The sequence below is a fragment of the Leuciscus leuciscus genome, assembly GCF_965113295.1.
Source record: "Leuciscus leuciscus genome assembly, chromosome: 12".
In the NCBI taxonomy this organism is placed as follows: Eukaryota; Metazoa; Chordata; class Actinopteri; order Cypriniformes; family Leuciscidae; genus Leuciscus; species Leuciscus leuciscus.
In genome coordinates, this window is record NC_138736.1 from 9,037,901 (window position 1) to 9,061,937 (window position 24,037).

The 24,037-nt window shown below is 37.7% G+C and overlaps 1 protein-coding gene across 4 annotated transcripts in view; it reads left to right on the plus strand.

Annotated features, from left to right (window-relative positions):
• Positions 1–24,037, plus strand: part of macf1a (microtubule actin crosslinking factor 1a) — a 165,943-nt gene that overhangs the window by 12,677 nt on the left and 129,229 nt on the right. The gene's annotated exons all lie outside the window — the stretch shown is intronic.

Genomic DNA, 24,037 nt, shown 5'->3' on the forward strand with positions numbered 1-24,037 from the left:
TGTGATCTTAATGGATCCTTTGTAACTGATCATCTGTAAAAAAAAAAGAAAAAAAAGAAAAGTGCTTATCTTTGTGAAAAGGCTTTGATATCAAAGCAAGTATTTTTTTTTTTCTGTGTTATTTAGAAACATAACCATTGTCCATTAGAGACACTACAAAATCACCTCTAATAATGCCTTATAAAAATGGAAGCTCAGTTGATGTACTAATGCATCCAGCCTCTCCCCTCACTGTATATCTATTCAAATTAATGTTTGTTCAAATAAATTAATTTTCTTTGACTGACGTTTCGAGAGACTAAAGAACAAGGCTAACATGAGCATGAGTGCTGGCCTCCACAGAGTGTGTGGTAAATCAAGCTTAATTAATTGTATGCATTACACCCACATTACCCAACAGAAAATTTCAAAGTGGTTGCCAAGGGAGTTGTTTTATTTTGATGAATGATGAATGAAAGACTTTGATAAAGGGCAGCAAGATCTAAACTTATGCAACCCTTAACTTCCTTCTCTTATTCTATTTATGCCTATCGTTTATTCTTATTCTTTATGTATTGACACAGGCAGCCTTCCTCTTTTCTTCCCAGGCTAGCTTTGCCAAATGTCAATAGATTTAGCTTTATATGCCCACTGGCATTCAATTGGATGTTTATGTCACCGTATCTATTGTGACGTTTACTTTTTTATACTGAGCAATGTTTAAATGGACAGTTAGGCCTATTCTTTTTTATTTATTAAATACTTTATGTACACTTCCAGTCAAACAATTAGACATACTTGACTTATACTTGATAATACAAACTTTTGTTTCTAAAAGCGTAAAATGCTTAAATAGTTTTGTTAATAAATATAAAAGGGGTCCATGACTAAATTTCTTTACTAAACTATTTAAAATTTTAATTATTATTATAATTTCTTTTTGTAAATGGGTGACTGGACTGCATATTCTAAAGGCTTAAGATTAAATGCTTGAAAATAGTTTTGTGGACAAATAAATTGGGTCTATAACTAACTTTTTCATTAATATTTAAAATGTGATTTAATATTATTTTTTTGTGTGTGTGTGAATGGATAAACTGGAAGGAAGCAGCAAACAAGTGTCCACGTCCAGCATACATTGGAAAAAGCGTCCCAGGATGCACCTCATGACATTGGTGTTAAGTGTTAAGATTTTTTTTGTTCACTACATTATTTTTTTATTTTAAAATGTGGAAAATATTAATAATAATGAGTAGGTGTGTCCAGACCCTTGACTGGTTGTGTACATTTCTTCAAGTATCACATGATGTTTTCAGACCTTGAGGCTTTCTTCAGTGTCAATATCATCAAACTTCCCCCATGTTTGCTGTGAAACAGGAGCGGTTACACTTATACAAATGTGTGTATATTACTGGATGTTTATAAAGCTTTCAGCTGCGTCACTTGTGGCAGTTTCATGAAGAATAGGAGGGGAAATGTGAGAAATGTGGATTTGGTGGCTTGTTGAAGGTGTCACTTGAAGCTGAAATCTGATATGCATGATACAGGGATTGAATAATTCAGGGGCCTCTGTATGCGAGTGCACGTTTGTTTATAAGAGGGCGGTGGTTATTTGGACCATATTTATAGTTGTTTTTCCGTCTGTGTTGTTAACTGAAAACAATAGCAGGATATGGAAGACCGACTGGTTTCCAGAATGAGACCGAAGCATGAGTCGGATGAAAACGGACTCGTTCAGGAAGCACAGTGATATACAAACCACAGCGGTTGCAAATGACTGAAATGGACACAGCCCTGGTGCCAAACCATGGTCAGATGTCACTCCGTGTCTAAACCGGACTTGACCGTTGTCGCACCAGCTAGAAGCTGTCCGCGCTGACTGGACGCGACAAAACGACCGGTGCAAATCCATTTGTACCTTAAGAAGTAGCACAAGTGCTTGGAGTGCTTCAGAAATACAATGGAGCACTAGTTTACTGTCCGGAATTAAACGTGTCGCTTCGCGCCATATCCAGTGTGGACGGCATCACTGATTGATTATAATAGGCTTTATTTGCTTTTGTCACGTAGTCACGCTGCTCACATCTGAGACACGGTGAGATACAGTTGACATCCTGGAGACGTGCAAGGAGAAATATTAAATAGTCAGTTCACGCCAGACCAGAACTGATTTGCAGGATTTTACACAAGTAAAATCCTTCATGAGATGCATAGGAAACAGGCTCTTTTATGTCCAATATAGATGCTTGTCACTGAAGATTTTATGCCATATCCGGCTTTGACTCATGTCCCCCACTCAGTTTTATTGGCCTTTGGCCTATTCACCCTGTGCTGCCTGATCCCAGTGACCCTCGAACACACACAAACACTGGCTTCACAAAGTGTGTTTGTGTGTGTCCGTTTCCTCTAGTGAGCCAGAGGAAGTGTCAGTTTGGAAGGAAGCCTCTTTTAGCTGTCTCGTCAGTTTCTTTGTTTGTGCTGTAAACACCATAAAGAGGTCCCAGCAGTTTTTTGTTAGAATACTTTTCATGTTACTTTGATTGTTTTTTTATTATTATTATTTTGAAAGCTAGTTAGTCATGCCTGCAAACCTCTAATTTTAGAGATGAAAGTCGAGACAGATTTTTTTTCTTCTATAATGTGACATGCATCCTAATGAAACGGATTATCGGAAAAGAAAAGTGGTTGTTTCACCGGAAGACTGAGTTATGACATTTTGATGAATAATTACGAGGTCAAAAAAAAAGAAACGCATGCATGGATGAATTGATCCCGCTAAGGTCAATAACATGCATTTAGAAAACAGATAGTGTGAAATTTATTTCATGCCGACTTGATATGTAAGGTTGTAACGACGATCATCCTCGATCATCATGCATTAGTCTACTTCTGCTACCGATGTTACGCTACAATTTTTCTAAGGTATTTTCACCAAAAAACCCCAAAACTAAATAATTAATTGATTAGAAATGATACGATATGATATGATTTGATTCTTTCAGACAGAAAGTCCCAAAAACAAGTGTTTGTCTATTGAACCTTCAACCATTTGCTGGTTTGGAGGGTAAATGTGAGCTTGAGGCAGTGCATGGAGGCAGAAAAATAATCGAGGATAGATCGTTACAACTGTATTTTTCCACGTGGCCTAGTTTCCCCTCAATCCTTGTCATTCTCCCTCTCACGGTAGACTGCGGTGACCATGAGAACATGCGGCCTCGGCCTTGACTTCTGTCTTTCCCCTCCCTCTCTCCCTCATTCTTTCTCTCTTATTTCCTCTCCTACCGCAACGCTGCAGAATTTCCTTCCTTGCACTTCCTGTTTGGGCACATTCTGCACGGCACCTGACTGTGTCAGTGGGGGAAAAGCCTTCAGAGGCCGATCCTCTTTGGTTCAGGATGTTCGGTGACATGGCGGAATGCTCATTTGACATCCTTCCTATAAGCAGATCTTTGTCCAGAGTACAAATGAAATATTAGTGTCTGACATTTTTGTAAGAAATAATGTTCTGAAACGTCATGCTCATTCATAAGGTATTCTGGCTATGTTTGGAATGGAAAACTAGTATGCTGTTTGTTTGAGTGCAGTATGTGTAACAGAACTAAAGGATAATAAATATTTCAAACAACATTTGGCAACATTGTTGCCAGTTAACAGCAAAATATTGCATGTTTAATTAAGCAAGCGTCTTTCATTTATCATCTTAGAAATACATTTTAATACTGAGAGATAGAATGGCTGGCTGAGGCTCTTACTGTGAAATTTCTTACATTTTGGCAGAACTGATAAAATAATGAAAGAAAAAGTTACATAAAAAAAAATTGCCATGCACTAGGCCTATTTTTAATCCATAAGTAAAACATTGTAACGCAAAGTGTTTTTAATGGTACTTTGAAACACGGTTTTATGAACTATCTGGGCTACAGTTGTTTCTCTCTGTAAAGTTGGCATGCAATTCATGAAAATTCACGTAATCTATTTAGTAAATGCATGTTATAGATCTTACTTCATCCATGTATTTTACTCTCACTTTTTGTTTTAAATAATTTTGACCTAGTAATCTTATAGAATTCTTTACTGTGGACATGTTTCTAGTCCACAGAAACATGAAGAAATCCTGTATAGAATAAAGATGCTTCGGTTATCATCACAGCCCTCTGAATCGTAATCGAATCGTGAGGTGCCTAGAGATTTCCACCCCTAGGAAAAACTAATTATTCAGTAAATTATTGAAAATGTTTGGTTAATGCAGCCTCTTTCTGCATACAGAAAACACTAAATAGCACAAGTAGTATAGTACTGGGCTATTGTGAACATACCCTTTATCTCTTCCCTGTGTTTTCTTATTTTGTATCTTTCTCCTTGCTATAGTCTGGTCATCTATTTAAGCTCTTTGTCCTGTTAGTGCATTAGCAAGTCAACTGGCCCATTCTGCAGGCCTGTGAAGGGCTGTTGTGTAATCCTCAGCTGACTTTAAAGAATACCTTTAACTCCTGCGGTGACTTACTTTTGCTCTGTGTTCACACAAACTTTTTGCAGAACTGTGTTTGACATGATTCCTCTTTACATAATGTCTCTAGCCCTTTTTACCCTGACCTCCTGCTGGGGTTGAGTTGGCTTTGAAGAGCAGTGCTGGTGGGCTCTGGGTTCTGAGCTTTCAAGACAGTCACTGATGATTCTCTGTGGCAGGGAGTTCAGATATGAGGCTGTAGCCACTGTTCTCTTGTTTTGGGCTCCACCAGACACTCACACACACACACACACACACACACACACACACACACACACACACACACACACACACACACACACACACACACACACACACACACACACACACACACACACACACACACACACACACACACACACACATTGCTGAGTTTTACCCCAGGGGTTGCTGCCAAAAAGAAAAACTGGGAGAATGAGTAGGAGCTGAAGAGCTGTTTTTGAACAAGGGTGCAGTAGAAGATGAATGAGTGAATGAATGAATGAGTGAATGAGGCATTTATATAGCCAAATAGATGGCCAAATAGAAAGACTGAGATCATGAATTAATTGTGAAGGTTGTGTTAAAAGCATGAGACAACACTGGCTTGGCGAGACATGGATTTATTATAGATTGACAGAAGGCCTGCTCTTTTTTTCCTTCAGCACACAAAGCAGATGACATGCATGCTTTGTGAAAGTACACACACAGTGTGAAATCATCCTACCCGGAATATATCCTGCTGTGCTGTTTTTGTCCAAATGCAGCAGTTTTTCTTTTTTTTGTGAAGATTTATGTCTCTAATAGACTAGTCCCATGCTCCATTTAAATAATTTTCTGTATTCCTCTTCTTTTTTCTTGTATTGTCTGGACAAAATCAGACAATACAGTAAATTCTGATCACACTATCCGATAGCTTGTTAACTCGTGACGTATAGGGAATACTGTTTTTGGGTCCAAGCACTCATTTGTTTCAATTGAGAATACCATCTCAACAGCCATGAGCACTATTTATTCATATCATACTTTTAAGATAAGCTTTAAAAGCATTACAGTGTGTACACAGTCTCCGAGCTCGTGGCGTCCTGGACACCTATATTATATTGCTTTTGGTATCTAATAGCTTTTGGTATCTGATAACCCTGAAACTGTGACACGTGACGTCAGACTTAACAAGTTAACTACAGGGTCTCCGCGGATCCTTAAAAAGTCTTAAAAGGTCTTAAATTAGATTTTTCAAATTTAAGGCCATAAAAAGTCTTAATCTTTTATTTTTATTTTATGTCTTATTTTTACTTATGAAAGGTCTTAAATTTTAGTGTAAATATAGTAGGCTAATGCCAGTTTTGATGCCGCTTCTGTGTCACCTCTGCACTGCAAGGATGGATTTTAATTGAATGATTTATTTTGACATTGGTACTGTGTTATTCTAATATAATTTTGAATATATTATTTAATATATATTTAATATATATTTAATATATTTGAATGTTAGAATTTGACATAAAAGGTGATGCATACCTCTAAATACGTTTAGAAACAATGTCCATATATAGGGGAAAATGCCCCTGGAAATCAATTTAAGGTGGAAAATATTGCCCCTTAATAAAAATGTTAATTTCGGTCACTACTGTGAACTGACCACTATAGAATATAAAAAATATGAATATCTTCGTGGGTCTGCTGTCAACAACAGGCCTAAACCAGCTGGGATACCAGTACAAAAACACAATCAGTAAAATATCATCTAATTATTATCAACAAAACTTTGAAAATATATAGACATATTTTTGTCAATATTGCACACCCCTAATGTACGGTATTAATTTTGGTTTCTTCAGGTCTTAAAAAGGTCTTAAAAAGCCTTAAATTTGGCTTTAAAAATTGTGCAGATACCCTGAACTAGCATGCAATATTATCTCGGACCTATCAATTAATATGGTAAATCAGAAGTGAATCTTTTTTTTATGAATAATTAATGACAAATTTAAAAACATTCAAATACATATCTTCTCATGTGTCATGTGACACTGAAAACCTTGCAGCTCCTTTAGCCTAATTGAAGTTCATATAATTTTGTCCTCTATTGGTGAAATGTCTTTTCACTATTTCAATTTTATTATTTGTAACTTTTTGTGCTCATGATGAGAGTTGATTATTAGATTATGTACGTTATTTGTTTTTAGTAGTTTATTACTTTGAGCAAAATATAAAAATGGTCCATGCTTTTCATAAGTATGTTTTCTCAGTCACAAGGCCTTTGTGCCATACATGTAGGTGTCTAAATGTAAATGGTTGGTACACGACGGAAATGTATAACTGTTCTAAAAAAAGTATTGTCCGGACCTCACTGGGAAGGAAATAAAGAGACTGGATCTCTTGGAAGTTTAATTGAATACCCCTGGTCTACAGTGACTGTTCATTGACTGTAAAGCAGACATAAGCTGTTAAAATGAGATTACGTGACCTTTCCTTATCCTCTTCGTCAGGTGCTGGGAAGCACCTGTTTATGTGTGTGTGTTCACATCACTCATATTCCCCTGCTCTTGAAAAGAGTGTGTGCATGTGTGTGTTTTTGAAGGACAGTCTATACAGAATCTTTCCAGTTCTTTTAACTCTATCTGCCGTCCTAACATCCCCGCCATCTCTTCAGGAAGGGTGGAAGTATGCGAGTGTCTTAGAAATGAAGTTTATCTGAGCTTCAGAGTATAGCTGATTTGATTCATGCTCATTAATAAAGTTTAGTTTTGAGTTTTAAAGGCTTGATGTGTAGTCTCAATGATTTTTAATACTTTTAGTCAGCAGGTAGGATATTTATTAAATTTATCAAAACTGACAATAAAGTTAAATAAAAACTTTAAATTATCAAAAAAACCTGAAAAAGCATTAAGGTTACTACAAAAATATTAAGAAGCACAATGGTTACAACATTGATAATAATAAGAAATGTTTCTTGATCAGCAAATAAGCATTAGAATGATTTCTGACAGATGCAACACTGAAGAGACTGGTAATGGCTGGTGAAAATTCAGCTTTGCCATCACAGGAATAATTCTAATAATATTTCACAATATTACAGTTTTACTGTATTTTTGGTCAAATAAATGCAACCTTGCAGAGAATAAAAGACTTGCAACATAAAACCGACCCCAAGCTTTTGAACAGTAGTTTACAATGAATTAGGTAGTTGAAACAACTCGGGTATGCAAATCTTTAATAAGATCAAGATTAAAATTTTTAATAAGCAACAAATGTGATAAAAGTACATTTTTGCTTTTGTTTTGGATTATTTAGATTCAGTTAAGCATGATAAATTAAAAGGTGTGGTTAAAATACTTGTTCTCTTATTGCTAACATGGTACATTTACATTTGTGTATTTATCAGATGCTTTTATCCAAAGTGACTTACAAAAGAGAAAGGAATATTATGGTTTATCGGTAATATCATGGTTTATTGAAATACCTTGGAGCACCATGGCACACCATGGGATATGGTAATCATTCCATACTCAGCTCTTGTGAAGAATTATGATTTACGGTGTTCACAGCTGAGCTCAACAGGATGAATGTTTTGATGCTCTGTCTGAAAGCAGGCGCATGACTCTCAGCTGAGAGCTGCAGTGGGAATGTTGCCCACTGATTGTGGTGGCATCTGATCCTTTGGCCACACCAATGAATGCTGGGACTGTCTCACAACAGGGTGTGGGCCTAAGAGAGCTTTATACCCCTATTAGATTACGAAGAGTTTCCACACAGGTGAGTATTTTAAGCTTTAAAATCACCTTATTAATTCCAAAGGGAATTCTAAAGAGGAAATGATAAAAATGCAGTTTATAGAGGACAGTTCCCTCCATGTACTATAAAATATTGCACATATATATTTGTATCATAAAAAATTATGTTTTTATGATTAACCTTTTATCATACTGTTACACAGGACAGTCTTGTAATACTGTAAATGAACAGTTGATGATCCACGGAGAGAATGAGAGGGCATTTGCGTGAAAGCAGAGAGATTTGCCATTCAAATCAGTCCTGCTGCTAATCTCTGTTCCCGGATATGTCTTACAGTCAGCCCTCCTGCAGGGGCAGCCCTAAACTCACTCATTCACTTACAGCACAATTATTTCCATATTGGAAATTAGACCAGCACCTCCCCATCTCGCCTGCACAGTGGACCGACCCACACTCTATTGCTCTGTCTGATCTTATTGTAGTTTTGATTAAATGCCCTGGTGAAGAGCTTCACTCTGAGTGTTTCCTCCTTTTTGTGCCTTTTTTGTGAGGATTTCTCTTTCTTTGTACAAACAAGGGCTTCCAGCAAGAATCTGCTGCCAGGGAACCAACACATTCAATCAGACCTGTGACGTGAAGTGAAGAAACCTAACAAGAACATGACCGGGTCTTATTTCAGTCATTATTAATTACCAAACAATATGGAAAAATAATTATGTTTGGTGACGTGTGGCACTAAATTATCCCCCCCTTTTCTTTTCCTTCTAAATTAATACTTTTATTCTGCAAGGATGCATTGTAAGGATCAAAAGTGACAGTAAAAGTGACAATAATAAGAAGAAATGTTTAGAATATTATGATTATAATAAAATGATATAATGATAATAAAAAATGCACCAAAAAGCACCAAATCAGCATTAGATTGATTTCCGAATGATCACGTGACACTGAAGACTGGAGTAATAGCTACTGAACATTTTGCTTTGCAATTACAGGAATAAATTACATTTTAAAATGTATTGAAATAGAAATCAGTTTTTTTTTAAATGTAATAATATTTTGCAATATTATTGTATTTTTTTTAAATAAAATAAATACAGCCTTGGCGATCTTAAGAGACTTCACTCAAAACCTTTAAAAAAAATCATACCGACCCCAACATTTTTCAGTAGCGTACAGAAGTTGAAAAAGGATAAATAAACTCTTGAGCAAGTTCGATAACTCACTGTCTCTCGTATTGTGGCAGACAGACACATACTGTGCAGTTCTTCACTGTAATCATGCATTACATCACTCAAGCTCTTACTGAAAGACCCCATATAGTGCAGCGAGTTTTCTCTTCAGTGTGTTTGGGACACTGCAAAAGATGTCAGAGATTCCTTCTTTTCTTTATACCTTTATCAGAGCTATAAGAACCAAGAAACTCCAGTGTAATCTTCTCATCCTCCCACACTTTTTCAGTGGCTCTGATTAGCAGGTCATTAGTTACTGGGAGTTGTAATCTGTTTTGGCTAGAGCTGTGTTAACAAGCTTTACTCCTAATCGACGTGGCTAAAATTATCAGTTTATGAGAAAACATGTTTGTGAGAGGTAACGTGCCATTTTAGCCTTGTCTCAGTCATTGTTGATCTTGGTTTAGACATTTGGGTTTTGGACAATACAGTTTGTTGTTTTGTTTCAGTGAAGACTAATAGAATTTGGTTACAGTGTTTTGAAGTTCCTGAATTCTTTTGTTTATTAGATTAGGTGTTCCTTCTACTCTTGTGCTTCTGTCAAAATAAGAGGCGGCAGAGGGCACGGACGCTTGGTGAAATGAACAGAATAATACATGAACATTCCCTTACGTCTGCACAATGTCCAGCTGTTCACATTCAGATGTTTTTGTCAAAAACGCCACATTTGAACAAAAGTGAATGTGAATGCTTTTTTAAAATGCAAACATCTTTACATTTGTCAAAAGATTAGGCCGTATGAATTCTAATTTTAATGTAAAAATTTAGGAAAAAGTGTGTGTGAAGATTGGCTACATTAAGGAATAGAGAAGGCCAATATCTTCGATTCTGTTCTCACACAATGGGAATATATTATGTCAGCAAAAGTGAAAATGTGTACTCAGCAGAAATGCTAGCATTGCTGCCCTGAAATGCTTCCCAGTTATATAATGCGTGTAGTTTGGATTAAGCAAACACATTGTGGTTTAATTAAGTTATGTCTAATCTCTCGGCAGATTCTGCTGAAAGATTGATGACTCTTGTTGAGGTGTAAACTGTTATCACTCTCTCTGTTTGGATTGGTTTTTGTTAATGTGTTTTGCGTGTCGAGGCCTGTCAATGGGGAGGAGGGGGTCAGTCAGCCCTTCTGGTGAAGGATGACCCACTCCATCTGTCTGGGGTCAGGTGGGTGTTTATGGTAATTTGCTCACCCGTTGAGTTAAGGGCATCCAGAGCTATTTCAAATGCCAGCCATGTACCACCATGCAGGAGGAGAACGGCCTAGGTTAAAGGCCTATTCATTACAAATCAAAATTTTCAGCATCTATACTACTACCGCTCAATTTTGGGATCTGTAAGTTTTTTTTTTTTTTTTTTGGAAGCAATATACAGTTTTATTCAGCAAGGATGCATTTATTTGATCAACTGTGACAAGTAAAGACTTACAATGTTACAAAAGATTTGTTTAAAAAGAAATGCTGTTCTTTTGAATTTTCTATTCATCAAAGAATCTTGGAAAAAATGTATCATGGATTCCACAAAAAATATTAAACAGCACAAACTTTTTTTCAACATAAATGATTAAAAAAAATGCACCAAAAAGCACCAAATCAGCATTAGAATGATTTCTGAAGGATCATGTGACACTGAAGACTGGAGTAATGATGCTGCTGAAATTCAGCCTTATTGTACTACATTTATTACACTTATTTATCATTTTAAATATCAATTAAGGATTTGGTGATCCTTTTTTGGGTTTGGCATAGGATTTAGTGTGAACTTGTTGACACTGTCTGGTGTTAAAAAAGAGGATTTATAGAGGAAAAGAGTTCAAACAATTGTGTGATTTAAAATGGTTGGCTAATGGCTATTTGAGCCATTAAAAAAATCTATCAGTCTGGATTGAGATTTTAAAGGTTTTGAATATTTACTGTATTGACTACTTAATTGACTGAATGTGACTTTTAATGTATGCAGAAACTTTGAAACATTCTCAATCACCGAGTGACAGCAAGAGGCATTAATAAAATATATTAACTAGAGGAAATGATAATGATGACTAAAGTAAATCAGCTGGAAGGCTGTGAGAAACACTCAATAAAGATGCACGTCAGTTACTTTTCCTGTAGCGTGTGTATGCATGTGACACAGTGAGAGAGGGTTGCTTTTGAGTGGGCTGTTAATGATATGTGATGTGCTGGAGAGGGATGTTAATGGAGGTGTCTAAAAACAGCCCTGCACACTGTATATTTGCCCTCCAGCTGAAGGAGTGGGAGTGGAGGAGTGGTCAGGGAGACACAGCAGCAGGCAGTTAGAAAATGAAGTGGGGCTGGAGCTGCATTCCTAAAATAACAGCAAGTTCTGGGAGCTGACTGGAAGGAGGAAGTTGCTACATGGTCCCGTTCCTGCCGGGGCCAGTATAAAACATGGGACATACGTTTTACATACGACATATGTTTTGGGACATACACCTCACATAGTTTGTTATAATACCATCTGGTATTAGTTATCTTTGCTGAGTTTCAAACTTTAGCAAGCTGCCTATCTAGACGGCGTTTCATAGGCAAGTTTCGAGTTTAGCTGACTCAAAGCATACCTCCAATGCCCAAAAATGCTGTCTAGGTAGGTAGATCAATAGGTTTTGAAACACAGCTCTCTCATTGGTGCCACCTGGCTACATTCAGACAGGCTTTTCATTTACATTTTCTGACCTTATGATGCCTTACTGTTTCCACATATATGTGCACTTTTTTTCTTTATTGGATTATGTGATAACTTACCATTCATATTCAAGCAATAGCAATGTCAAATGCTAGTCTTCAGTCAAAAACATACTTTTTGTAAGCACCTCAGACCCTGCTGACAAAATCACTTCTCCACTGATGAAGCTGTTTTATGGAGCCCATCCAATTCAGTCTTCTCATCACTCTGTCCCACTTTCAGCCCTCGACCTTTCCCTACTGCTCTATCAGAGCCGGCTCAGTTCTGCTTCACTGCCCCTGCTAATAAACACGTCTCGAAAGGACCTCGATTTAGCAGCCTGCATGAAATCTATGGACCGAAAATGGAGGGTAATGTTTTATGATGTGATTGTTTTATAATAAGCAGAATGTATTTGGTTGATCTAGATTTCTCTCTCTCACTTTTTGGGTGGGGGGAAATGGGCTGTCAGACTTCGGTGATAACTATGTGAAGGGCCTTTTTGGATATCCGATATTAGTGATTCTAATATACTTAATAAATATCTGGACCATTTTGAACAAGTTTCCTAAATATGTGAGCTCATTTTGTTTAAGTTTAAGTGTAAGTCTTTAAGTGTACACTAATGTATGCTACTGTTCAAAAGCTTCAGGTTGGTAAGATTTCTTGTGCTGACCAAATCTGCATTTATTTGATCGAAAATACAGTAATGAATATGGAAATATTGTAAAATATTATTAGAAAGTAAAATAACATTTTAAAAAAAATTTTATTACAATTTTCAGCAGCCATTACTCAGTCGTCAGTGTCAAATGATCCATCAGAAATCATTCTAATATGATGATTTGGTGCTCAAGAAACATTTATTATTGTTATCAATGTTGTAAACAGTTGTGCTGCTTAATATTTTTGTGGAAACATAACCATGTTACGAGGTGTTGATTTCGTATGAATTGGTACAATGTGAATCGTACAAAAAACAAATCTGACCTCAAATTCTTTAATGTTGGTGCAGATTATTATAATATTGTTTTGGTCATTTCTGCTTTGTTATTGATACCATCCTCCTCACAGCACAAAACACATCACAGGCAGCCCATCGCAGGTCATCCAAGTCTACAGTCTATTTTTATAAGGAGGTTTTAAAATATTCACAAACTAGTCTGTAGATGCAGCTTGTCGTACCGTTGGCTAAGTGTACGAATCCTAAATGCTTCTCTATGAATCAGAAAATCCTTGGAATTGTACGTAGTTATTTTTTTTCACAATAAGGAAAACTGTTCCTGTAAATCAAGAAATGTTCTTATCTTTGAGATAAATGATCATATAATTATGTTCCACCTCTAGGATGTGTGTGATGTGTCGGAGAATGTATTTTCATGTCTTGACTTGCTGTGTATGGGTAGTGGACTGACTGCATACCCGAGACAGACGCCCATAACATCTGCTCCCGCCTTTAGTGCACCTGGATGGGCTGCTGTCCTACAGCATGATGGGGTACACTCATCTATGCACACTTTCTGCATAGCTCCCATTGAGTTCATATGGAAATGAAAAGAGAAGGTACAGACGTTGCTTTGAGCGTTTTGCCACTCCCTCTAACACACCTTTATCAGCCACACCTATGGTTGAGACTATTCTGTTGACAGTTATTTAACTGTGTTTTACTAGGTTAATTGAGTAAAATGACTGTCATTATTGCATTGACATAGATTAATGAGGTTTAATTCATATTGACTTGTTCTTATGTGACAGATAAGAAGATGGATGGCACTATCTGGAGAGAGATCTTTGACCTCTTGCACATTGATGCTAGAGACCTGTGTGTGTGGGTTTCTCAGGGGCCCCTGTGCTTGTATGGAACTGTGCAAATAGTGCTACATATCTAATGACCATCCACAGATGTCCAAGTCTTTAATTTAATCTGCCCCTCCTTTCCATGTCTCTCTAATGGAGTGTTCTCAGATTTACTCTCCATTTCCTCCACACCTTATCACGTTATGTCCATGTGCCAGCTCATTTGATGATGTTTTACCACAGAGCATTCCCTTTAGTTTGCAGTGTTTGACACTTAAGGGCGGCTCATATCTGGATCATCTCCCATTCTTTATTTGCATCTTTCATAATTTCTTAATTTGCAGTGCTGTTGCCTGCACTTGCCCTAATTAATATAACTTTTTACTTGCGGTTGCCAAAAAGTTAGTCTGCCATTTATCAGTTGTGTGCCAATTTTCTTTATCAAGGAATCATTATGTTGGATTAAAATGGGGAAAAACAGGCCAATGTTAATGGGTGTGATGTAAGGAATGTAAGCTGTTCCTTATTCCCCAGGGCTGTGAGTGGTGTCCCTTATGATGTGAAATTACCAGATGGTCACTTGCCATTTATTTGCTGTGTTCTATAATAGTATTAAATCTTAGTGCCTAACTCTTCCACATAGTTTTGGTCATGGGTGATGCCTCAGAGCCTTTTATTTTTTTTAAAGTACTTGAGGACACTGTGCATTCATCAGTGCTAGACAAACAGGCTAAGAGTGGTTTTGATTTGGGAATTGTGGCTGATTGAACTGATATTTTTCTGCCAAACTGTGTGGGTTATAGTGCAACAGTTGATGTTCCGGTAGTATCACATTAATTTTCTCCATGGGGAATTTGTTTTTATCAATAACTTGTATTAATAAAACAGACATTCTATGAGCTACAAGGTTGTTAATCGAAGACGTATGCTCTTGTTGAAGCCATCAGTTAACTTTTTTAATTTTATTTTTTTATATAAATAATCATGTTTATAAGCAAATTCCTGGTGGAGAAACTGTATTACCCATGGTTCTGCAGAAAAATCTCCACCAATCAGAGAATTGAAACAAGCAAATCACTCCAAAATAACCCTGACTCTGGTCACCCACTCCCATGAAACTCTGAAAATGATGCAAGTCAATCCTCCTGTGCTCTCAGCCTACATAAATATGGTGTCTATTCATAATCAACATCTTTAAATCAACAATTTTATATCTGCCCATTGATTTAATTGGATTATGTCATTCGCAGTGCCTCATGGAACTAGTTCCATAGTTTTGTACCATTTTGTTGGTTTTTTTGGTCTGTTTTTCATCTACTTTTTTGCTTCAAAATAAAGTTTATAATATTGTGATTCACATTGTAGCTGGTTGGTTTGTTTCCTTTAAAAAAAAATTAATTGGTACAATACTTCTGGAACCAAGGCAGCTGAAAAAGTGGGCCGACAGACACATCTCTTTTCTGTCTCCTGTGCTTTAACAAACACCAAAACATTTTAAGAAAAGCTAGATCTATGTGGCCTGTCCTGCCTCTGTCTGTTATGAATGGCTGATTCTGGGGTCTTGATGCAGTTACTCTTGTTGGTGGAAGTGTAGACCAGTTCCACATCATTACATTACAGCACTGCAGATCACCTTAAACCACCCTTAAATCAATACAGAGAGTGAGGGGAAAGAACAAAGGCAGTAAAGAGAAGAGGAGGGAGGAGAAGGAAAAGGGGTAGTGGTGTTTGTCAGTGGCCAATGAATGAAATCTTTCTCTGGATGGAGAGCTGAGAAGTCTTTTTATTTCTCTCTCTTGTTCTTGTACTTTCATACTCATCAGGCCCTCTGCTGGTCTACACTGATCTGTCATCTCCTGAATGCTTGCTTTTTTAACCATTTCCTGTTTTGGATTATGTAATGGCTGGCTCATACAACGCTTTTGTGTTTTTACATACACATTTTTATAAAACTGAAGCATCTGTTCAATAAGGGGAGGAAGAGTTATATATTACAGTATTTATTCTGTAATAATAAATATCAGTGGATTTTGTGGTCATGTAATCATGCAAGTCATGTCAGCCACTGACAGACAGAGCAAGGAATGTTGAAATGTAAGAGGTGTGTCCTAATTTGGGGGGAATCGCAAATGACTGGAAAGGAAGATAAGGAGGAAAAAGGAAGATGAAACACTTTAACAGAACAATTACTGAAATAAAATTGCTCAAACTGAAATAAAAATAAATTTTAAAACATTATACAATACGCACAGTGGTACTGTTGTAATGCTGACCTGGTTCAGTTACATTATATTGAAGCTTAATTGAGTTTTTAAACAATGGCAGAGAAGTTCAAACCCATTAAAACGCCTTTGAACCAGGAACTGTTTCTGTCTGTATTTGCTCTACACCTGCCAGTTTGAAGTGTTTATTTTAAACCACTTTCTCTAGGATCTCTCTCTATCATGAGCAAGAGCTATAGACACTCACCCTTTACTCTGAGAGGCAGGTGATCGACGACCTCCGTGACAAGCACATCTTCAAATCAATGTGTATGTAAGAGTCTTTTTGTGTGTAATTGCTTTAACCCTTCCCAGAGCTTTAGTGGTCTCAACGAGGCATGGATATGGAGTCGAGAAACCAGACAGGTGCAATTAAAAGTAGATGCCTTGCTCAAATGAAAGAGTGGAAGTGAAGTGCATGTGTGTGAGGAGAGATTCAATACACTCAGTATTTTCTCTCAGCTGTCATCCTGCCCATCTCCTCTAGACACAGTTGTTTCATAAAACGCATTGGCAGCATTTTAAGGGTGCCTCTGGATCGACATTCACAGGACTGTTTCGGATGGGTTTCTTCATCGGGGTGTGGACCATCCTGCTATATGGTGTGGTCGGACAGCAGAATGACAGCTGCTGAAGAGAGGAACAGGAGATGGAAGGATAGAGAAAGGGGAATTCAGAGGATGGCTGCCATTAGAATCTGCTGCGATGGCTACATGCAGTCTGGAGTGTTGAATGGAGATGAGGTCATGCGTGTCATCCAATCGGAGATTGATTTTCGAGGTTGCTTTTGTGAGGTCGATGTGATCTGTGTGCCCCACTGTTAATCAAACCTTCATTCTTGCGCGTTAGCACCATGCTGTTAATCGTCTAAATGACGCGTGGATGTTTCGGTAAAATAAGCCTATGTGGTCTTTGTTCCCTTTGTTTGTTGTGGTGTACATTTAATATGTGAATTTCTGTAAACACAGGCATCATTTCAGCTTTAAGTCAAAATGAAATCAAAATTGAACCTACGGTATACCATTCAAAAGTTTGGGGTTAGTACGATTTTTCTGTGTGTGTGTGTATAAAAACTAGTACTTTTATTTAGCAATGATGCATTAAATTGATCAAAATTGACTGTAAAGACATTTACATTTTTACAGAAGATTTCCATTTAAAATAAATTCTGTTCTTTTGAACTTAATATTTTTCCAAGAATATTAGGCTAAACACTGACGGCTGGAGTAATGGCTGCAGAAAATTCAGCTTTGCCATCACCGGAATGAATTACATTTATATACAATTTTTTTTTTTTTTTTTTAAATCATTCACTTTTTAATTGTAGTAATAATATTTCACAATATTACTGTTTTTAATCAAACAAGTGTAGCCTGTGGGAGCATCAGAGACTTCTTTCAAAAACATTGGAAATCTTACAATCTGTACTTGTTTGTTGTTTTATTCTGAACAGTTCATCAGTGTACATTATATAAAAATTTTTTTAAAAAAGTCTTCATAATCAAAAGTGTTATTACTTGCACCTACTCTCTTTCATTTCTTGATGTCAGGCTACACGTTAAAACTCAAAGTATACTTTGGCCATAGTCTTAAAATGGCGAATCCACAACGGGAGTTACCCTTTCAAGCACGGTCAAGTTCACACGCGCAATCTCGTCCTTTTGTGCAGATGTTAGTTGTAATAGGTATATATCTGAAAATAGGATGCTATTATTCACAGTTTCAGCTTAAATTCAATGTCTGATATTATTGACTGGTCAGTTTCTTTTTCAAAAACATTGATGCATCATAATCTAGCTGTTATTTTTTCTAGTCATATGTTCATGTTTTCATGTCATATTTTTATTTGTCAACGTTAATTTTCGTAACAGTCTTAAAATATAAAAAATTTCACGTCGGACGAATACAGATTTTCTGAAATACCTTTGCAAACTAAAACTTTGCTGCTTTTGCTTAATTTACTAGAGTGAATTACTACATGAATAAAATCACAATTTAGGTTTTCAGAGTAAGAAAACTCCACAAAGACGCTTAGTGTTTGTATTGAGTTTTTCTGCCATTTAAAACATAAAAGCTGCAGCTTCCTCTCAAAAAGTAGCAAGAAGAAGAAGATTTTTTTTTATTTTTTATTATTGCCCCATTAACATTTGTTTCTCTTGCTGTTCTTTATGGTGAGTTTGTTGAGCAGGTGTCACCTGTTTGTTTCTGAGCAGACGGCTGTGCAATTGAACTCCATGGATGACTGTGAACTATGTTGAGATCGCTGGTCTCCATAAATTCCTGTAGACCGCTGGCACTCCAGCTGCCCGCTGAGATTCTGTCACTCTAAATGTCTCTTGTCTACTGCTTGTCTTGCTTTATAAATCAACCTCTTTCTATCTTTATTTCTTCTTCCACCTTGCTTTACCCGTTTCTCAGTTTTTCTGTCATCCTCTCTCTCTTCCCATCTGTCCAGATCACCCATTTTAGCGGCATTTCTCGTATTTCTTCTCTTTATAGCTGCTCAGTCTTGACAGCATACAGAAATCCCTCAATCAGGTTGGCTATTGGTGTTTCTCTCCCATCCCCAAATGGCAGGACACATCTACTGATTTGTGGGGGCTTGTCAGGGCCTGTGCCGAGTATTTGGTCTGTTCTGACCCGTCGGTGCTTTGTTCTACCCCCTGCTGTCTGCAGAAATGGGTCAGTGTCTCCAGTGTGTCCCAGGCATGTGAGTGCCAGGCTTTGAATTGGTTATTGCACAGGAAATCACGACTTATGTTACAGAGATCCTAAATAGCACCAGCAGCGGCCCAGACGCACAGTTGTATGTGTGATGTGTGTGGAAGCTGTATTTCACAGTTCACTCTCAGTGGTTTTCATCACCGGCAGCTGTTCACATTCCATAATCTACATTTGCTCATTCACTAATATACTGTAGAAGTTTATTAATTTGTCTGGATTTGAATTGTTTGTTTGCATGTTGCATTTCATTTGCATTTGTTTTGTTTGTATTTATAGTACAAAGCCATAATAATCCTAGGCTGAATACCAATTTTCATATTCCTAAAGAACAAAACTATCTTCTGCGTTGATGCTCAAGTATAAGTAAGCCAGAATGCCATTTCTGGTGCATATTAATACATTATAAAGATGTCCTAATAGAGAACCTCACAAATCAAGCCACTTCACTTTTCAGACTTCATTGCAAAATTTGTACCCACTTAACTTGTAATTGGATACATCTTTATCAGGTTTTTCCTTGGTCAGTAATGATATTTCGTGGTGGCGAACAAACACGGTCATCCACACACATTGTACACCAGTACACACTGTACAAAGTGTCCTACTCGTGTGAACTGCAAGCCAGTACTGACAATAAATGCAAATTATATTTGGTTATGGTAAATTTTGGTTACAATGAAAGGATTCGCTAACATGCAGAGCTAAAGAACAAAAACTTTTGAGTGAATTCTGACTAACTTAAACACATCTGATTGGCCATTGTGTTCATTAAAAAGCTGCAAAAACATGTTGTAAATAGAAATCTTTTATGCTCTTCACTGAGTTCTTACACAAACACTCACTTTTAAAGCAGCCGGATATCAGCTGGTACCAGAACGGTAGAATATACTTAAGATTTGAAGCACACTACAAGTGCACATTCAGAGCAAATGCACTTATTTTTCATAAGGGATGCCATCTTGGATGCCTATTGATTCAATGTACCATAATTTGGGATGCACCGTCTAATCTATAGGATGGATGGTATGTGTACATTTAGTATGTTTTCGCACTTATAAACTCATTGGCCTTTTTAACTGTAGAGCATAAGACCATACTGCAGCTGTGGTATTATGTGTGTGTGTCTGTGTGTTTTTTCATATGTACCCTGTTATAGACTGGGCTGGGGCTGCTTGCATGAGTACAGGACAGGTAAGCAAAATAAATCCTGATTTGGGTAGTTAGTTAGTGGACAACAAGGGGTTTCAATTCCCATGTGAGCAGCCAAGCAAACCTGCCACTTCTGAATCAGCATGATCTGACCTGCAGAAATGCTTACTTCTAAATGTACTTCTGCATGGACTCATTCCACACTGGATTTTGTGGTTTACATGCTACATTCCCTCCAGCCCGGTGAGCGTGACCTATACGTTTGTTTATGAAATATCAGTTCATCTGGATTGAAGACAGTAAGAATGCATACTCTCATGCAGGGCCCCTAATCCACAGCAATCTGCTCTGGGTGGGATTTGAGAAAAGACTTGGCTGTTTGCTCAAAAGAGATTTCGCAAAATGCCTCTGAACAGACGCCCACCCTGACAGCAGGTAGCCCGCTTAAAAAAGTGCTCATTCTGCCATGTCTAGAAGTGTTTTTATCATGCCAAGTTCTTTCCCTAAAATTATTTTCATCTCTTGTTATGAAAGTATTTTTTTTTAGTGAAGCTTGATAAGACAATCATGGTCTTCACGTAGAATACCTTAGCAACCTTATAGCAACACCCAGGCTGTCACGGAGCCTTGCATCATGGCAGTGAATATTTGTAGTTCAGCATCACTCATTTTTATGCAGAAAATGTATCAGTCTAGTTTTCCATACATATAATTTATATTATCAGATTATTTTCTCTATTCTCTCTCATTCCTGTTTTTCACTGTCTGTCTTAATCAGTCAGATCTTATCGGCTTCATCACTACACTGTGCATGACCTACATTTAGGTGTGGCTGCATATGTCTCTCTCTCTCCTCTCTCCTCTCTCTCTCTCTCTCTCTCTCTCTCTCTCTCTCAGTTTTTCTCCAGCTTTCACCCCATCCCCCTCTCTTCTCTTACTGGCCATGAGAGACCTCTGCTTTTCCTGTCAATAAATTCATGTCTCATGATGCCTCTTCGCCAATGAGGTTTTATCATCCTTGGCTGTCTATTTTCAATTATTTTTGCTTCCATCTTCTACTCTGTTCATTTTTGTCTTCTTGTATGAGAGAATTTGGAGCAGACATCATCGGGTTTCTTTAATGAACACTTCTTTGTCTTTGAGGACATCTTGAGTACGCGTCTATGCATATTTAATGTATATGACACACTCACTGTCCATGTCTCATGTGTGTCTCTGAAAGGGATGTTCTAGTTAAGGTGAATATGTTGAGGATGATTGTGTTTTCATGTTGGACATTTGTGTATAGAATTAAAACCAAGCCTATTGCTCTGGGTGTGTGTATGTCTTTAAGATCAAAATCACTATATCACTTGAATCTGGCACCATACTATCAGACTGCCCATGATCCACCTTTGTGATGGTCTTGAACGTGTGTTAACCTGTTCTTACAAATGTTGACGCATCAAATGTACCTTTGTATGAATTGCAGTGAAATGTGTGTGTCAGCAGTAGGGGTGTAATGGTTCTCGGTAAAAAAAATCAAACCATTCTCCACCCACAATTCGGCACGCACTTGCACCGCAGTTGATGTCAAATCTGGCGAGTGGCGACGCATGCGCATCTGTAAATGGGTTGTTGAAAATAACAATGTGTAAAACAGACAGACAAGAGTTAGGCTAATGTATTTCTGTTGATGGATACGCATTCTGGCTTCCCCTAAACTTTGTTCGATGCGAGTGCCGTATGCTCTAATATGACCAGTCATTTACACCATTATCATCTTCCAGGTGCAAGCGCAGGTGAGACCTGAACAGCATTTGTTGCAATCTGTGTTTAAACTAAACTCATTTAAGCCTTTCCAAATTAAACATTCAAGCGCAAGAAGACGAGAAAGAGAAATCGCGCATGCATGCACTGTGAGAAGATTTGTGTGTGCACAGAAGCGCGCACACGGAAAGCCAGTGGGGAACTATTGAGTTCTCTTTCAAGTCTTGCACCGGAAAGGACGTATTCACACAAAAATAGTGTCAACATGGCCGTCTTGGCAAGTATCCTAGCTAACTTAGTATGTTCTGTCTTAAGTGAACGTAAACAGTTGAGAAAGACGAGGCATGTGTACACCACTAGTGTGCAGAGCTGCATCTTTTGCTGGGGGAAGGGAGTGTTCCTCCACATTAGCACTGGTGCAATGTGGGACTTTCATTCCAGCTGTGGCAGAGAATATTAAAGGATATTAAAGTGTGCCACACCATTACTCTTTCCCATGAGGTCTGACACCCTTGACATACTGACCTCTCTATGTACCAAGCAGAAAAAATCCCTGATGGGTTCAGTGATGCAGACAGGCTTGCCATAATGGTTTGATAGATTTTCTCCATCTGAATTTTTAATTTTAGGTTGGTCAACATCTTTGCGACACACAGTTTAACAAACAATACTTCCATCTTGTGTGGAGGCTGTGGCTTTTTTTCCAGACAAATGAGAGGCTGTTAGTTGGCTTTTGCAATAGTTCAAGCATGTTTGCATGTGTCTGTATGTGTGTGTGTTTCCCTGTACAACCTTTAGCACTCTTCGCTGTATGCTTTTGTTGTCATTTATAATTTAATGGAGTAATATTCTTTCGATTCACTTCTCTAACATCTTTCTTTTTCTGTCTTTCTTTCATGTTGATGCTGTGCTGTTAATGCTGTGCCTCTAAATCAGGTAAGACAGATCTCTGATCCTACACAACACGTGCACTCACTAGGGATGGGCATGATTAATCGACGATCGATAATTGATCGTTAAGAATTTCGTCGATCACGTTTATTTGTTATCGATTAAACTAATGCAGGTTGCGTTGCGTAGTGTGAGTCTTGAAGCAATGGAATTAATTTTAGCGCGGAGGTACCTGTGCATCCCGGCAACGTCAGTCCCCTCAGAGCGGGTGTTTTCGGCGGCTGGACTGGCTGTCACCAGGTGGCGGTCGCGTCTGATCCCAGATCATGTCAACATGCTTATCTTTCTCAACAGAAATCAGTAGACTGGTGCAGAAGTTCTATGGGAACTTCATGCGTTTTCTCAGATCGGATAGCTATCTGATTTATCAAAACGATTCCATTTACACCTGGTCACATAAATGTGTTTTTGCAAAACGGATATAAATCCGATCTTGAATTCCCGCGCTATATGCATATTTAAATTGTTGCACGTCATCGAAAGCAACTGATATGAGCTGCATTTTATTGATCATCAGCGAAATTTTCTAAATCAAAGACCGCAACAAGATATTGCGGCAACAGCCCTGGTAAGATCATTTCGGTTCTTTACTTTTAATGAAGATGATTGTGTGTTGATGAATGACTTTCACTTTGATTTGCGATAGTTTGCACGTTAGCTTGATGAATAGATGCTCATCTGTGGTGATGCGTGTTGAAGTAGCGTCGTCATATCTGGATATAACATGACATATAGCCTATAACACGCTCTCACACGTTTATTTCTTATCATTTTTGGGATAAGTCAAATTTACATATGTGGTTTCAACAACCAGATGCATTTACTCTTGTCCAGTTTCGTCTGGAATGCGTCTCAGATCTCCTCCTGAAGTGGTTTGAGCGATCGGATTTAAATCCGTCTCGAATGCGTTTCGGAGGGCATTTAGATTTGGTCTTTTCACGACCGGATAGCTATCCGATCACAGAAAACGGATGAAGTGGCCATGGGTCTCTGTTTAAGAACGCCGGCTCGCAGCTGCAGGTTCCGCTGGTTTAGAGCACCGCAGGAATCTTCAAGTCTACCGAACGTCCAGTTTCACTGCCACAAGTTGATCTTCTTGTAATAAAGATCTCATCGAGGACAAACAAACTGTATTTTTGTATTTTCATTGCATTTTTAATTTATAAAAAGTTAAAGAAATAATGAATTTCAATATAAAAATATTAATGATTAATCGATAGTCGATCGTTAATTCTCCCGACGATCGACTAAGAAAATTTAATCAAATGCCCATCCCTAGCACTCACGGTTACACC